This window comes from Ranitomeya imitator, chromosome 1 (assembly GCF_032444005.1).
Source record: "Ranitomeya imitator isolate aRanImi1 chromosome 1, aRanImi1.pri, whole genome shotgun sequence".
Taxonomy (NCBI): Eukaryota; Metazoa; Chordata; class Amphibia; order Anura; family Dendrobatidae; genus Ranitomeya; species Ranitomeya imitator.
Genome location: NC_091282.1, coordinates 694571370 through 694587761, shown reverse-complemented (window position 1 = coordinate 694587761; position 16392 = coordinate 694571370). Strand labels below are relative to the sequence as shown.

Below are 16392 nucleotides of genomic sequence, written 5' to 3'. Positions count from 1 at the left end.
AGCAAAAACTTCTCTGGAGTGCTTCCTCCCCTGACACTGAACACTGCTGCCTTTGGAGGTCAACTACTTAGGGCTGCTTTCACACATCAGGTTTTTTGTTTCAGGCAGAATCCGGCTAATGTTCCAAAAGACGGATCCATTGCAAATAGTGGAAAAACTGATGCAACAGATCCGTTTTTCCGTTTTTTTTATGTTTAACATGGAGGAGAGAGAGAGATCACAGAACGGAAAATGGTTGGAAAAGCGGATTCGCAGGCCTCGATTCATCATTTCCCATCTACGTTTCACACGTTTTTGGCTGGCTCCGTCACTGTGCGCTTTGTTCGCCGGATAAAAAAACGTTCCTCTGGACGTTTTCTCCGTCTGCCGGAAACGACTATTTGGATGGATCCGGAAAAAAACGGATGAAACGTCTGGCCATCAGGCGCAATCTGGCATTAATACAACTCTATGACAAAAAATGGATCCAGCGTAAAAAATATGCATCCGTTTTTTTCAAAACTTGCCGGATTGTGCCTGAAACGAAAAAACCTGATGTGTGAAAGTAGCCTAAGCCCTAGACCACGTCCTGGGGTGGACATAAGGTGGACATCCTCCCACCCACTCTATGGATGTCCACATAAAAGCCAATCCATTATGCAAATAACTTAACCCTTCACAACACTTAGTGTGCTGGAGGAAAAACTCTGGGTTTTTATATCACTGACGCCATTAGGCATAGTGAAACATATTTCCACTCCAGCACTTTACCTGTGACTTTGTCACAATATGTTTAAAATATAAAGTCTGTTTTGCACAATGTATTACTAGTTTATATGTACAGTAGATAGAAAGAAAAATGCAGCACATTCTTCTATTCTCCTTTGTGTTACAAGAAAAAGTTTCGTTGTTCCACAGTCAGTACATGAAAATTCATCTCTATCTTCTTTAATGATGAACTTTGCTGTTCCATCTTGAAAGTATTATCATATTTGACTCAGAATTAGATAATTGAGAAATTAAGCCTTCCTCAGATTACATTTGCTCATTGAGTGCCCCAGCCACCAAGTCATATTGCTTCTAGATGAATTAAAAAACTGTAAGAAAAGACAAAACTCAAAAATTAGATAGGCAATGTTTCATAATGATCTTGCATTTCCTTTCTGAGAGTTTTGCAACAAGCATTTTTTTCAATTTGACAAAGGCAAATGCAGCCATATTAATTAAAATTGTCCAATGTTGGGAACAATGACGCCAGTGCTGCTTGGGCGCAAGGCTCGCTACTCATAACAACTGTACGGGAGTCCCGGGAACATGACTGCCAACATCGCTGGAACGGCAACGGAACAGGAGATGAGTCTATGTGGGTTTTTTTTATCAGCACCAAGCATTCAGATTGAGAAGGGGTTATCCTAGTAGGGGACAACCCCTTTAATTCTTCTAGGTACACTTGCACAGTTTTTGATGGGGTTCGACAGGGAGGTGGTACCACACATTTTGGAAAGCTAACCACAGATTTTCTGCCGCTGTCCCATGTACAAATCCTTTTGTCTCTTCATGTAATCGCAGATAAACTTGATATAAATTAGGGTTCTCTGGGGGCCATATCATCACTTCCAAGACTTCTTGTTCTTCTTTTCACTTAAGATAACTTTTAATAACATTTGCTGTATGTTTGGGATTTGGAGCCAGTCACATGCCTACCTGATCTTATGTTATGGATAAGTATCTCCCTATATTTCTCAGCACTGAGTCACCATTAATCCTGACCAAAACCCCAACTGGATTTGCTTAAATTCAGACCCAAAGTTGAATGCATGGTGCCTGCAGACACTCATTATTGTGCCTCTCTCCAGCCCTTTTGTGAATAAACTGACTATTGTTACAGCCAAATATTTCGCGTTTTAACTGATCACTTCAAAGCACCCGCTGCCATGTTTTCTGCATCCCATTTTTCATGTTTTCCTGTGTAGTTGAGTCTCTTGGCTTTGTGTTCATGTTGAAGATATTGCTTTTTTGCTGGAGATGGAAGTCCACTTCTCGACAGACTTCTCAGAATAGTAGCTAGATATGTATCTGGGTCCGGCTAGTTGCTGCCAGTTCTGAGCTTATGTCACTTGTGGATATCTTCCAATTTCAAAAGGAATTAAGCATGATGTGTCTCTTACTGGCTGCTCTAGGTTTTCTTGGCTGACCACTGCATTAATAATCCTTAATGTTGCCCAATTCTATGAATTTGCCTGGGAAAGACCTTGTTGATGCAGTATAACTACCTTGTGAGTTGTTGCTGTGCTTAATCTTGCATGGTTTTTGACCTGTGACATGAAACTGTCCTCAACAACCTCACTTTGTAGTAGATTTTGGCTGTTTCTCACCTAGTTATAAGCTTCTTATACAGCTGTTGAAGATTATGATCATTATCACCTGCTTAGTATAATTGGTTAGTCATGCACTGGACTAAAATTCTGTAAAATCCCTGACTTTGTTCATTTACTTTGCTTTTTGTTAATTGATAAAAAAAAATTATTAAACACTTCTATTTGTGACAGTGTGTATTACTTTGCCACAATTTCCCAAGCCTACCTAAACCGTTTACACACCACTGTATTTATAATGTATAATCGAGAGGATCAAATGGCCTTGATCAGTCCTAGCATCGATAATGACCATGGCAGCAGGGTGTCGGCTGTATGTTGCAGCTGACACCTGCTGAGGATGGTGCGTGTTGAGCCCTCAAAATTTCCGTGATGTACTATTACAGCATGCTGTATGATAGCTGAGCCAGCCATGACATAGTAGTACTTCATGGACCTGGAAGAATTTAAGTGGCAGTAAACTAGATATAAATGATGTTGAGTTTATCACTCAAACAAATGGGAAATATTGATAATATGATAAGGAACATACCTCTTCTAATCTTGAAGATGTTAGGATTCGGTATTTTTTTCTGTTCCTGTTTGAATCGTCCTTGTCGTGTTATGTCCGGGAAGGCAGTGATGAGTTTGGATACTTGGATGTCTTTCATTTTCACTTGGCGAGTCTACACTGGAGCCCATGTTTTGAAAGATTCTTTTAATCTTCTGCCAGCTCTCCCGGAGGGCTTTTCTATATTTTCTTTAGTTATACATAAAAAAAGCTGTTTTATCATGAGATAACACTTAACACCATGAATAATTTAAATATTGAGGAGTATGAAATTGGTAAAGCAATAGAACACACTTTAGGTTTTAGTGGGGAACCACAAGGGGTCAGATAGTGATGAGCAAACATGTTCGGTGTTATGTGATGAGGTGTTATCAGAGCATGCTCGGGTGCTAGTAGAGTGACTTTGGCCAAATAATAATAATATAATTTGGCCAAATTTTATTCAACGCATCTCATTTTTTTTTCTCTTAATATTTAAAAGCCGTATTGCTATTCATTTTTCATATATTTCACATTGACATGCTTTAGCATGATAGAGTGCAACCTTTTTTTGTATATTGTATATGGAGGTCACTCCTCCTGATTTTCACCTATTCAGACTAGTTTGGATGTGCCAGTCAGCTTTTCGTCATTTATCAGTCATCAGTTATTGTCAGATAGATAGTGAATGGTACACATACACACACACTTCCATTAGGGAACGTGATAGGCCACTCTGAACAGATGTGTTTTCAGCCGCGAGACATGCAGCCCCTGTGACTCGAACATAGTATTTGAGCATGCTCGGATAACACCTTATCCTAGCACATTCACTCATCACTAATTCTGACATAAAGTATCATGTTTCTAGCTCATTTTTACTGTACATTGAACACTGTGAAAACAAAACCCAAAAAACAATGTTACTTTTTTTTCACAATTTCATTCCATTTGTAGTTTTTTTTTTGGGGGGGGGGAAATCATGGCGCTGAGTAAAACTGCCACTGAAAACTATTTAAGGTGGTATGGTGGACAGCAAGCCTAAGTTTTGTGACCCTTGACTAAGGTTTGGGAATGGGTGGTCGGCAATACCAAGACAGGTTATTACATTTGGGGTTATTCAGTTTGAAAAAAATGAAGACTTAGAGGTGACGTTATTACAATCTACAAATATATATGATCGGACAGTACAGAGATCTGTATAGTGATTTTTTATACCTAGGCCTGCAATGATGATGAGGGGGCAACTTATTTGTCTAGAGCAGTGTTGGCAAACCTTTTAGAGACCGAGTGCCCAAACTGCAACCCAAAACCCACTTATTTATCTTAAATACTGAATACTGAGGTTTTAGTTTAGAAAAAAACAACTCATGCAGAGACCAGACGGGGGCAAGGGAGCAGGCGGTAGCAGCAGAGATCAGGTGGGGCCAGCAGAGAGCAGCAAACATCCCTTTAGGGCTATGCTATAGTATGACAAATGTATGCTGAAAGAAGCATTCTTAGTATCAGTTCAGGTGGAATAGATTGCTATCAACTGGAAATTGGATCCCTTGAAAATTTGGGAGCCTATAGGCCACAAATTTCCATGTCTTTGCCATATTCAAATATAGTATGAACAGAATATAAAATATACACTGCTCAAAAAAATAAAGGGAACACAAACAACAGATTATAACTCCAAGTAAATCAAACTTCTGTGAAATCAAACTGTCCACTTAGGAAGCAACACTGTTTGACAATCAATTTCACATGCTGTTGTGCAAATGGAATAGACAACAGATGGAAATTATTGGCAATTATCAAGACCTACTCAATAAAGGAGCGGTTCTGCAGGTGGGGACCACAGACCACATCTCAGTACCAATGCTTTCTGGCTGATGATTTGGTCACTTTTGAATATTGGTTGTGCTTTCACACTTATGGTATCATGAGATGGACTCTACAACCCACACAAGTGGCTGAGGTAGTGCAGCTCATCCAGGATGGCACATCAATGCGAGCTGTGGCAAGAAGGTTTGCTGTGTCAGCGTAGTGTCCAGAGGCTGGAGGCGCTACCAGAAGACAGGCCAGTACACCAGGAGATGTGGAGGGGCCACAGGAGGGCAACAACCCAGCAGCAGGACCACCACCTCAGCCTTTGTGCAAGGAGGAACAGGAGGAGCACTACCAGAGCCCTGCGAAATGACCTCCAGCAGGCCACAAATGTGCATGTTTCTGCACAAACGGTTAGAAACCGACTCCATGAGGATGGTCTGAGTGCCGAACGTCCACAGATGGGGGTTGTGTTCACAGCCCAACACAGTGCAGGACGCTTGGCATTTGCCACAGAACACCAGGATTGGCTCCACTAGCGCCCTGTGCTGGCCCGCCCAATCTCCAGACCTGAATATGATTGAACACATCTGGAATATCATGTTTTGCACCATCCACCAGCGTCACATTGCACCACAGACTGTCCAGGAGTTGGCGGATGCTTTAGTCCAGGTCTGGGAGGAGATCCCTCAGGAGACCATCCACCGCCTCATCAGAAGCATGCCCAGGTGTTGTAGGGAGGTCATACAGGCACATGGAGGCCACACACACTACTGAGCATCATTTCCTTGTCTTGAAGCATTTCCACTGAAGTTGGATCAGCTTGTAACTTCATTTTCCACTTTGATTTTGAGCATCATTCCAACTCCAGACCTCCGTGGGATATTAGTTGTGATTTACGTTGATAATTTTTAGGTTTTATTGTTCTCAACACATTCCACTATGTAATAAATAAAGATTTACAACTGGAATATTTCATTCAGTGATTTCTAGGATGTGGGATTTAAGTGTTCCCTTCATTTTTTTGAGCAGTGTCTATATTTCTGTAGAGTGATTATTGTGATTCACTTTATTTATTTATCAGCACATTCAGTATCTTTCTCAAAATAAGGAGTGTTGCTAAAGTCTATTTAACATCATCAGATGTACGCCTGGTTCAGACGGGCATATACGAATCGGAATGCCTGGACTGACCACTGGTCTGCAAAACCGAACTTACAGTTTCTTGTACACAAGTGAAACTACATGTCGGGGTCAGAGTACTCGGAGTCAGTTCATATTTGAACTGTGAAATATGCCTGTCTGAAACCAGCTGTAATCCAGAAGTTAAGCATACACTATTGGATTCGATTTTTAGCAAAAATTTATTCTAAATTCAAATTCTGTTTTAGCACCAATTTATAATTTCCACAAGGGGTAATAGGAGGAAATGGATCCCATAATTTGTTATGCAATTTTTACTGAACGTGGCAGAAACCCATATGTCGTTGTACACTCCTGTTTGAGCACACGGCAAGGATCGGATAGGAAGGAGCGCTACTTGGCTTTTAGAAAGTAGATTCCATTTGAACAGATTGTGGGTGTCATTAGGCAAGCCTCTGAGGTGTAAAAAAAAACAGAAATTCCCTCTCCCACATTAGCTAAGCTCCTGAGTTGTTAAAACAGCAGATACCCCCCCCCCCACACACACACGCACACACATTAGCCAAGCCCCTGAGGTGCCAGATCAGTAGAAGCCCACCTAGGTAACCCATATTGGAAACTTTATTAGGGAGCTATTTTATAACAGTGGAAATATAACATTTTAGTGGTAAAAATATAATTTTTGCATCTTCTGCAAATTTGTCAGTTAAACAGCAGTTAATATGTGAAACTGGACCCCACAATTTCTCCTGAATGCGGTGATACCCCATATGTCACCAGAAACTGTTGTTTGGCTGAGAAAGTGTGAGTGCTATTTGGCTTTTGAACCACAGATTTTGCTAGGATAGTTTGCTGGCAACATTTGCTGAGCCCCTAGTGTGGCAGAACAACAGACAAACCCCAAAAGTGACTCCATTGTAGAAACTACATCTCTCAATAAATTAATCTAGAGGTGCAGTGACTATTTTGTAACATCCCCTCTAGGGTTCATTCTGGAGAATTGCAAATATGTCAGTTTAATGCCCATACATTGTGCCCCATACAGTGTAGAGTCCACATATATTGTAGAACCTCCATACATTGTGCCCAGCTTGTTCATCCAGCAACACACACTCTGTAAATTGTTAATTGGGCTCTCCCTGCTACAGTAATGCCAAACATGGGGCCACTTACTGCAGTTTAGGCACAGTGGGGCTCAGAAGGAGGGCGGAATTAGATTTATGAGCACAGATTTCACTGGATTTTATTTGAGGGGGTGGGTGAGCCGTTGCTTTTCAAGAGTCTTTGTTCTACCAGTAACGTGGGACCCCTTATATTCCAATGATATATCGGCGCCGCCGTGCATTAGTCACAGCTGTGTGACCGTCACAGCACATGCATGGAGAGCCTGTGTGTTGGGCTGTCCATGCATGTGCTGTGACTGTCACACAGCCGTGACACATGCAGCTGTGGTGCCGATCAGCTGATTGGCCGGCCCGATCCAGGAAGCCGAGTTCCTTCTGCATCTTTTTTGGTAGGCGGTATAGCTTGCTGAGTAAGAGTGAACCCAAACAAATTTGCTTAACTCTATATATGAGGAGCTGTGGTGACCATACTGTATGTGGGGCTGTGGAGATAATTATACTGGGGGCTCTGGTGAACATACTGGATATGGAGCTGTGGTGAATATGGTACTGTTTGAGGTGCTTCTTGTGGGCCATAATACTGTGTGGGGTGCTGTGAGGGCCATCATAGTATGGACGCTGTTTTGGACATCATACTATTTATGGGGGTCTGTGGTGCACATCATACTATATATGGGGGGCTGTTGTGGTGACCATACTATAGGCGACTTGCTGTGGATATTGTACCGTATAGGCGGTTGTGGTGACCATCATACTGTGTAGGGGGACAATGTGAGGAGTGGTTACAGTTTGAAGAGGGCAGCAACAATTGTAGGCTGCGCTCCACGTCATCCTCACAACCATTACTTACTAGGTATGGGTCGACTTGCGATGTACATGTATAGCAGATGTCAGTAAGGGGTTGAATATAATATAAAGTTAATACACCTATTATTAGTACATTAGCATTTAGCCATATTACAGCTCCTACTTACGCATAGATTCCAATCTCAATACATCTCTCTTTCCTGTAGGGTAAACAATATTTATGCCACTTGTTTTTAATCTATATGGTTTAAAATATGTGCACTTTTTTTTAGAAAGTGCTAACATTTTTATGGTCTTTACAAAAAGGGCATTGCTCAAAGGGTGACTAAAGATACATTCCCCAGGGAATCCTGTGAACACCACTCTCAGTAAATGAAAAGTCCACAAATGAGAAGCATGAATAAATGACCAGTAAAAACTGGCCACTTTTGACCTGGTGAGAGGACCTCTTTAAAGTGGTTGTCCAGGCTTTTTTCTTATTTCGAGTGTGTACCTAGGCTGCAGAATGCTGACAGTTTCAACATTCTGCACTGTTGCCTAGATATCACACTTCAGCAGGTGACCAGCTCTCCTGATTCTAGAGGAGCTGGTCACACTCTGTCTGGACACAAAAGACAGCATGCCCCCAGTCTCTGCCAGACTCCCCCAGTCCAGTCAACTCTTAGCAGGGACAGACAGAAAAATTGAATGTGGAACAAGAAGCACAAAGCTGAAAGCTCCTTCCTCCACCGTTCAATCTCAGCAAAGACTAAAGATACTGCTTTGCTTGTAAATACATGCAAGAAACAAAAATCTTTAAATAATTCACAGGCACAAAAAAAATCTAAAACTGTACATTACATGTAAAAGTGATTATTTTAACTACTATGCTACATATCCATGTAACAAGGACTAACCTTATGGACGAAGATGGGATTTCAGAATTAATATTAACTCTAAAACACTTTACAGAACATTACAGAGATGAATCATGTCAGATATTGTCATTACAGAGATGGAATTGATGTCAGATATTGAGGAGGAGATGCATAAATAGAGTCTATCTTCTTACTGAAATATTTCTAGTTAGATGAATTTGGATCTAGTTTATAGTGACATATTGTGACAGTATCCCTTACCTTTCACCTGCTAAATATTGTGGGCACATTCTTGTCTATAACATTGCTCTGAGCTACAAGCACTACACTTGGACATGTGCTATATGCGCTACGTTTATTTGAATAGTTTTGTATATTTCCCTATTCCAAGATGTTGCACATCTATGAGCATTTGTGACAACGCATGCGCGTCTTCTCTCCTTGATTCGTGACTTGACAGGGCAACTGTCGCATTACACTAGAACAAGTGCCTTACAACAGGCAGCAGACAATTATTCATCGATAAGGTAAGCTTTGACACCTGGCCAGCATCCACTGAAGCATTTGCCTTGCCTCCCAGTTTAGCATACCCCAAATAATCAGTTTGGTAAAAAGCATAAAGCATGTTGGGGTCTGAGGTGCAGGCTACTGCTCAGGAACATTATCTGTACTTTTTAATGGTCCATATCAATTATATCCATTTGTATTTCCAAAGTATTATGTTTAAGAGGTATACTGTGCCTGGCAACATTAAGCTTTTATAATTGGAACACATCTTTTAGACACCTCACTGCTTTCAAAGCCTAAAGCTGTTAAAAGAAGTGACAAAAAACGGAACATACACAGAAGTCGTTTTGACACTGCTGTGTTATGATCATTAATTTTTTCTTTTTATAGCAATTTTTGGGGGGCAGGTGACAGGCTGAATCCATCGGAAAAAGACATCATGTGCACATACACTTATGTGGATTCAGAAGGGTAACGTATCTTCTTGCGAAGAGTGACATGTCAAGCCTGACATGCCAGGGTGAGGAGACTTTTAAGCCGCAATGCTCCTTTGGGAAATATGTCAATTGTCTCTTCAGAGAGGAAGAGGAGTAGAACTCTAGTGCCACCTATAGGAAGTAACAATCATAAAAGTTAATGTTGACTCTCCAATGAGCCTTGTCTCATGACTTAGGGTAAAAGCCCAAACCAAAATCTCAATAATCTCAATTTGCAAATTGAGAATCTGGTTTTGTCTTTTATCCTAAAGGTACCGTCACACATAACGATATCGTTAATGTTATCGTTGCTTTTTGTGACGTAGCAACGATATCGTTAACGAAATCGTTATGTGTGACAGCGACCAACGATCAGGCCCCTGCTGGGAGATCGTTGGTCGCTGGGGAAAGTCCAGCACTTTATTTTGTCGCTGGATCTCCCGCTGACATCGCTGAATCGGCGTCACACACTGTGTTCACTGGTAACCAGGGTAAATATCGGGTTACTAAGCGCAGGGCCGCGCTTAGTAACCCGATGTTTACCCTGGTTACCGTTGTAAATGTAAAAAAACAAACACTACATACTTACATTCCTGGTGTCTGGTCATGTCCCTTGCCTTCAGCTTCCCGCACTGATTGGTGAGCGCCGGCCAGCCGTAAAGCAAAGCACAGCGGTGACATCACCGCTGTACTTTACGGCCGGCGCTCAGTCAGTGCTGGAAGCTGAAGGCGAGGGACACCGGGAATGTAAGTATGTAGTGTTTGTTTTTTTACATTTACAACGTTAACCAGGGTAAACATCGGGTTACTAAGCGCGGCCCTGCGCTTAGTAACCCGATGTTTACCCTGGTTACCCGGGGACTTCGGGATCGTTGGTCGCTGGAGAGCTGTCTGTGTGACAGCACTCCAGCGACCAAACAGCGACACTGCAGCGATCGACATCGTTGTCGGTATCGCTGCAGCGTCGCTTAGTGTGACGGTACCTTAAGTCATGTGACAAGATTAGTTAAAGAGTAGATATTACATTTTAGGATTGCTACTTTCTATAGGTGGTGCTAGAGTTCTAGTCCTCTTCCTCTCTGAAGAGACAATTTGCTTACCCTTATGCTAACTCTGGAGTGGATTAGGATTGCAGTGATCTCTTATGGCTACGCAGACTTTGACTGATGGGAGATTTCTTTAGATTTTGAATGGAATGACCTTTTAACATTTTGTGATAAAATGAAGCTCAGTTTGGTTATTATTAGTGATGAGCGAGTATGCTCGTTACTTTGGTGGTCTCCGAATATTTTGACATGCTCGGAGATTTAGTTTATGTTGACGCAGCTGCATGATTTGCAGCTGCTAGACAGCTTGAATACGTGTGGGGGTTGCTTAACAAACAGGCAATCCCCACATGTATTCAAGCTGTCTAGCAGCCACAAATCATGCAGCTGCATCGACAGAAACTAAATCTCCGAGCACGCCGAAATATTCGGAGACCACCCGAGCATACTCGGAGAAACCCAAGTAACCAGCATACTCACTCATCATTGATTATTATCAATAAATCATACTTAGAGAATAAGAAGAAAATTAAATGAAAGCCCCAAAGAATATCTATTAGTACACATACCTTTGAGCCAGTGAATTAACCCACGGATTTATGCCAGCTGTCAATACAATAAGCCACGTGGAAGCCATTTCTGCTATCGGAGGTACATTGTAAGTTTGAAATATTTCACAAAAGCTAATTGTGATAAATGGAACCCAGCATACTAGAAGATACACTAGGATTGAAGCAAAAACATTAAAATATTTAATGTCAATTTTTGTATACTTTTGGTAATCATACTGACATACTAAAGTAAATACATATAATCATTTAAATAAAGTGATAGATATGTAACTAGCCATAAATGTTGTTGAGGGTTATAACTAAAGGAGTTTTGCACTTAACCCCTTTTCTAATTTTTTGTTTTCATTTTTTCCTTCCTTTCTTCTAAGAGCCATAACTTTTGTATTTTTCAATTCACATAGCTGTATGAGGGCTTGGTTGTACTTTTGAATGACACCATTAGTTTTATCGTGTGATGCACTAGAAAGCGGGAAAAAAATTCCAAGTGCTTTCAAATTGCTGCTTTGTAGTGAAAACCACAGTCTGATAGGTATTGTGAAAATCACAGAGGTATTCAGCAGACCCCCAGCTGTCATGGCAACCCACAGGCCTCCCTCGATCACGTCATGGGCACGCTGATGTACCCCCTGTCGGCGTGTGTTAAATGTCACTATCAGAGATTGGCAGGCTTTTTATGGACAGGCATTTAACAGGCTAACAGCCATGGGTGGAGTGGCTGTTAATGACAGATGATTGCTGAATTAAACAGCTATCATCTGTTGGAATAGTTGCAGGTTTGGCTTTCAAGCCCACATCAATGGCAGGGGCAAGTCTAATGACATAAATGTACACCAACTCTACTTTTTTACATGACATAAAGACGAGGCACAGCTGGAAGAGAAGCCAGACAGAGATCACAGCTACACAATTTGCAGCATTAAAATGAATGGTTCTGTCATGAGTTTTGTCTGAATATTGTTTTTTTTTTTAGATTAGATCTACTTCCCATGATGAGCTTTTGCTGAGTTTATATAACTTTATTGATATAGTCATGTGGTTTTGATCTGTTTGAATCACGCACCGCTGGTCAGTTTACGCTGACTAAAAAGAAGCCCATTGGGCAGGAGTTTTCTATAAATCACATCTACTTTCTGGGAACTTTAAGACACTGCATTTTTGATGCAGCAATAATACACAGGGTCAAAAACTCTCCAAAATGCATCATGTGCACACAACGTCAGTTTCAGGTGGATTCTACCGGGAAACTTCCTGAAAAAGTGCTAAATAAATGTTCAAAAAGATAATTTTGGGGCTTGTATGGTCTGATCTTGTATTGCCGTACATTAGAGCTCTCTCTTTCAGGCCAGTCTCACACATCCAGATAATTCCGGTACCGGAAAAATCGGTACCGGAATTGTCCGTGTGTCCGTGTGCTTACGTTGAACATCAGTGTGGCACACGTGCAGCAGCCGTGTGCCGCCCGTGTGCCGACTGAGGACCACACGGACCGTGCAGGAGACAGCGCTAGAGTTAAGCGCTGTCCCCTGCGTGCGGTGCTGAATGCGGTATTCATCCCTTCTTCCCAGCAGCGTTCGCTGGAAAGAAGGAATGAATAATCGTTTTTATTTATTTATTTTTGTTTTTAAAATAAAGTTGCCGGTAATCTGCCCCCTCCCACCCCCTGTGCGCCCCCCCGCTGGCATTAAAATACTTACCCAGCTCCCTCGGCGCTTACATCCTTTCAGCGTCACTGCTTGTCCTGTATGAGCGGTCACGTGGTGCAGCTTATTACAGTAATGAATATGCGGCCCCACCCCTATGGGAGGTGGAGCCGCATATTCATGACTGTAATGTGCGGCACCACGTGACCGCTCATACAGGACAAGCAGTGACGCTGAGAGGATGTTAGTATTTTAATGCCAGCGGGGGGGCGCACAGGGGGTGTGCAACTTTATTTTAAAAACAAAAATAAATAAAAAAAAAGGATTATTCATTCCTTCTTTCCAGCGAACACTGCTGGGAAGAAGGGATGAATGGGGCTTCAGCACCACACGCGGGGGGGGGGACAGCGCTTACAGTAGCGCTGTCTCCTGCACGGCACACGGACTGCACACGGACAACATCCGTGTGCGGTACGTGTTTTACACGGACCCATTGACTTTAATGGGTCCATGTGATCCGTGCGCTCCCACGAACACTGACATGTCTCCGTGTTTTCCAAACGGACACACGGACCGTGAAAACACGATGACATGTGCAGAGACACATTGATTTGAATGTGTCTACATGAGTCAGTGTCTCCGGTACGTGAGGAAACTGTCACCTCACGTACCGGAGCCACTGACGTGTGAAACCGGCCTCACACCGACAGAATTTCAGTTAAGCTGGAGTCACAGTACCATAGAATACGGCCGAGTGCTATGCGAGAATACATTGCGTAGCACTCGGTTCAGTGTTAATCTATGAGGCAGCTCACTTCAGCATTTATTTTCTCAGGCATATTCAGTGTGCGTGTAAAATCGCAGCATGCTGTGATTGTCTCTGAGACTCGGCCCAGACTCGGCAATGCAAGCCTATGGGTGCGAGAAAAAAATTGCACAGCACTTGGACCATGCGAAAAATCAGATTGTACTCGCATGACACTTGCATTACACTTGTGCAACCCTCAGCAGGGAGACTCAGACTGATTTTTCATACGTTTAGTGTGATTCCAGCCTTAGGCCGGGGTCACACTTGCAAGTGCAGTGCGAGAAACTCGTGTTAGTCTCTCGCCTCAATACCCAGCACTGCCGCCGGCACTCGGACCGGAGCGTTCAGCTGCATAGAAATATATGCAGCCGCATGCTCCGGTCCGAGTTCTGGCGGCAGTGCCGGGTATTGAGGCGAGAGACTCACGCGAGTTTTTCGCATGGCACTCGCAAGTGTGACCCCGCCCTAAGGCTACATTCCCACGATGAGTAATTGGTGAGTAAATTAGGTTATTTGCAGGGATTTTTTTGTGGTTTTGAGTGCAGTTTTTTACATATTTTTTTTTCAAGTTTGTGACTTTGCTGTTTTTGTCTTTTTGGTATGTCATGTTTTAAGTAAAACTTCTTTGTTTTAGGCTACTTTCACACTAGCGTCGGTACGGGGACGTCGCCATGCGTCGGCCCGACGCACGTTGTGAAAAAAATGAACAACGGGGGCAGCGGTTGCAGTTTTTCGACGCATCCGCTGCCCCATTGTAATGTCTGGAGAGGAGGGAGCGGAGTTTCGGCGCGCATGTGCGGTCAAAAGTGGCGGACTCGACGCACAAAAAAATGTTACATGTAACTTTTTTTGTGCCGACGGTCCGCCAAAACACGACGCATCCATCGCAATTCGTCGGCTAATGCAAATCTATGGAGAAAAAACGCATCCTGCGGGCAACTTTGCAGGATGCGTTTTTTCTCCAAAACGACGCATTACGACGTAGGTCACACAACGCCAGTGTGAAAGTAGCCTTAGATATTTTCTAGTATTAGACTTTTAAAAAACTTTATTGATACAGTCGTGTGTTTTACATGCATTTTTAATGTGTTTCCCCAGTGGTACCTGCATATCTAATGCAATTCTATGAAGAAAATCTGTGCATAAAATTCAGCGTACCCTCAAGAGAAAATTATATGCTGTGGTTTTCACTGCAGGTGAAATCCACAGGTGAGTTTACACAGCATAAAAACGCACAGTGGGCATGAGATAGATCCCATCCACTTTGCTGGAACTGTAAGATGCTGTGTTTTTCTGCAGCAAAAATATGCAAAATTCAAAATAAAAAATACACCAAAAACTCTTTGTTGGAACTTAACCTTTAGGCCAGGGTCACACTTGTGAGTTCAATGCAAGAAACTCGCGTGAGTCTCTCGCATCAATTCCCGGTACTGCCGCCGGCACTTGGGACCGGAGTTTGCGGCTGCATGCTTCGATCCAAACTGCCGGCGGCAGTGCCGGAATTGATACGGGAGACTCGTGCGAGTTTCTCGCATTGAACTCGCAAGTGTGACCCAGGCCTTAGGCAGTGCTTACATAAGTGTCTAACACGCCACCATGCCAGGCATACCTGGGGGTCAATGTTTGATCTCCGGTTGCCATGACCATTATAATGGGTTACTGTTGGGCTTTGGGAGTCCCCCTTCCTTTCCCAGCCTTCTAAATACGGTGGTCACTACAGAACATGGCATCTAGGGGGCTAAACAGCCAGGATTGGTTCTGGCATTGATTGTTGCTGTTAGAGCCGAACTATCAGTCGGATCGAGCTCCCGCAGTGATTGTACCCGACACAGCACCTGTGCCCATATGATCATATAGATATATTGGTATGTCTATTTGCGGGAACACTTACTCAAATAAGATGCACTAATATGTCCGGAAGTGTTTAAAGGGGACTGGACTCAGGATGATTTCACAATACAGATTACATAGTATTATTACATAGAACATGTACACAGTTTGTATTGTGAGATCTGGTGAGTGATCTGGTGAGAGAGCCACTTTAGTAACAAAACTCCAGTCCCATCTCTTCACAGATGACATTGTTATAATTAATTTAGCAATGAAATTATGTATAATGGATCCATATAAATCCTTTAACTTGCCCCTGTAAAGTTAGGTCAAGGACAGACAACCTTAGATTGCCTCATCTGAGACAATTTGGCTGATTATGCAAATTACACTCTGATTAGAGTTTGATCATAGCGTGATCCAATTCTCTTTCATGAGAAGATGGAAAGAAAAATTTCTCAGTCACTACGATGCATCAGTGAACAGATATCTGACCGCACTCAGATGTCATACAAGTTCAGTCCAAAGTTTACCACTGACTCATTGACTTGCGTGGCCAAGTGCAATCTGAGTATCAGATCCAACTCTGACACAAAACAATTTTTTGCCTTTGACTGACTCTGTCTGAGGAAAAATTTGGACACTTACACAGTCCCATAGACTAACATTGCTCCGAGTGCGTTCTGATGCTTTGTTAGATCACACTCAGACCAACAATACGATCGTCTGCACAGAGCCCTTTTTAAGAGGGTTTTGCTCTCCTCTAGGTCAAACAGCTGGGGCTGAGATCCCAAAGCTTTTATAACCTAAATACTTATGTATACAACATATTCTTGAAAAGGCTATTAGTAACTTTTTAATAGTTCGGCCTGTTTTTCTAGAGGCAC

The 16392-nt window shown here is 42.5% G+C and overlaps 1 protein-coding gene and 1 long non-coding RNA gene across 2 annotated transcripts in view; one reads left to right on the top strand and one right to left on the bottom strand.

The window, feature by feature from the left end:
- LOC138642474 (protein transport protein Sec23A) overlaps nucleotides 1–16392 on the top strand; it is a 354941-nt gene that overhangs the window by 192585 nt on the left and 145964 nt on the right. The window lies entirely within an intron of this gene.
- The window catches only part of LOC138658040 (uncharacterized), a 41462-nt gene that overhangs the window by 9954 nt on the left and 15116 nt on the right, over nucleotides 1–16392 (bottom strand). The window contains exons 2-3 of the long non-coding RNA XR_011317309.1: nucleotides 11225–11378; nucleotides 2887–3093 (exon numbers count right to left, since the gene is read on the bottom strand). This is a non-coding gene — a long non-coding RNA (uncharacterized lncRNA). The remainder of the gene's footprint in view (nucleotides 1–2886; nucleotides 3094–11224; nucleotides 11379–16392) is intronic.